The sequence below is a fragment of the Rhagoletis pomonella genome, unplaced genomic scaffold (genome assembly GCF_013731165.1).
Source record: "Rhagoletis pomonella isolate Grant_MI unplaced genomic scaffold, Rhpom_1.0 Rhpom_scaffold_00001, whole genome shotgun sequence".
In the NCBI taxonomy this organism is placed as follows: Eukaryota; Metazoa; Arthropoda; class Insecta; order Diptera; family Tephritidae; genus Rhagoletis; species Rhagoletis pomonella.
Window position 1 is genome coordinate 6,602,679 of NW_023458555.1, and position 1,941 is coordinate 6,604,619.

The window sequence follows — 1,941 nt, forward strand, 5'->3', positions numbered from 1 at the left end:
TAATTTATAAGCTTATATCATTGGTTTTACAAATTTACATTTCAACCATAGTTGAAGATCCCAGTCATTTGATATATACACTAGGTAGACCACTAGTTGTCAACTTTTTAAAAATATTCTGCACAATTTCGCGGACGCCTGCTCATACATTGGCGCAACGGTCAATAGAGCAATCGCCACTATTCAATTGTTTAACAAAAATCACAATTTCTGTTGAATACAGAAACAAATGCTCACAGATAAAATAATAAACAAAAGAGATGCGGCAATTGACGAATGTGTGGCATGTAAACAAAAACGCGAAACTAATTATAGAAAAAGAATCCAATGAATATGCGTCTTGCGCCTTGCATTTACCACCTATGGTTGCCGAACGAACAAGAAGACCCGGTTATGTACCAGTTGGTTTTCTGCTAACACACCCCACTCTGCATGCATCAAGAAAATGTTAGCTTCTTAAGCTACAACACTCGCGTTCAAGTGGAAAAGTGACTTGATGGTTTATTTATAAGTACTATTTTATTTTCTTATGTGCCCGTATGGAGGCTCCGTTCGCCCTTTTTATAATTCTTTTGTCTTTGTTGTTGCCTCAAATGCATTTACTTGCGTATGGTGTTTTCTAGCGCAACGAGCTCTCCTTTTTTCCCACTAGCACACACACCCACATGAAAGCAATTTTATATATACACCAATTTCATAATTTTGCAGCCAATAACACCATAGATTTTCACTCAGTTAGTTGCTCTGTGCTATAGTCCAACGAATGTGCATATTTTTACCGCGGAAACGGAAAAATTTAGAGGAAAATTATAGTTTAAAAATTATATCGAGACGGAACTGCGAGATTCAACAAGTGGTTTTAATAAGCGAGTTGTCTAATCAGAATGTCAGCTGAATTGGAAATGTCAAAAACATATGATCGCAAGAGTGTGACTGAGAGCGGATCAAGCAAAAAGATAATCGCGCTGTTTGCCGCTAAATTGAACGGCGTTGCAATACAATGGAAGTGTTGGAAAAGGGAATATATTTTGTGCGATGCGTTTATTAAAAACGGATAATTGATATATGTAATTTAAAGCAAAATAAATTAAAATATTAAATATAAATAACAGATTTATGGAGAGACATAAAATGGAGAATATAAAATATTCAATGGGAAAAAAATTAAAAAAATTAATGAAATAAATAAAATAAAATAGAATTAAAATGAAATAATGTAAATTGGAATAAAATAAAATAATATAATATGACTTAAAAGGGAAACGAGGAAGAATTAAATAATACAGAATACAATGAGACAAAATAAAGAAGAAATAAAAAAATTAAAACAAAATGCATAAAGCAAAATAAAATAATATAAGGTAAAGTCTAACGAAACAAATAAAATAAGGGAAAAAATATATAAGGTAAAGTAAAATTAAATTAAATAAAGTAAAATAGAAGAGAATGGAAAAAATAAATGCGAATACATACTTAATTAATGTAAAATAAAATATAAATAAAATAAAATAAAACGAACGAGAATATAAGATTTTTTCAAATTATTGTTGCTTTTCCACAATAAATTTTCATTTAAAAAATGGCCTCGAGCTCATTATAAAATTGTTGAATATAAAATGAAGTAAAGTAAAATAAAGAGTAGTGGAATAGAATTAAGCTTGATAAAGTGAAATAAAATAAAAAATAAAATTTGATATTACTGATATTATAACACAAAATACAAACAAAAACAAAGTAAACAAATATATTTAAATATACTACATAAAAATAAAATAAAATAAGATACAATTTAATAAAATTAAGTTAAATTTTATTAAGCTAAATTAAATTAAATTAAATTAATCAAATAAAATAAAAAAAATAAAATAAAATAAAATAAAATAAAATGAAAAATAAATAAAAAAAATAAAAAATAAAATAAAATAAAAAATAAAATAAAAT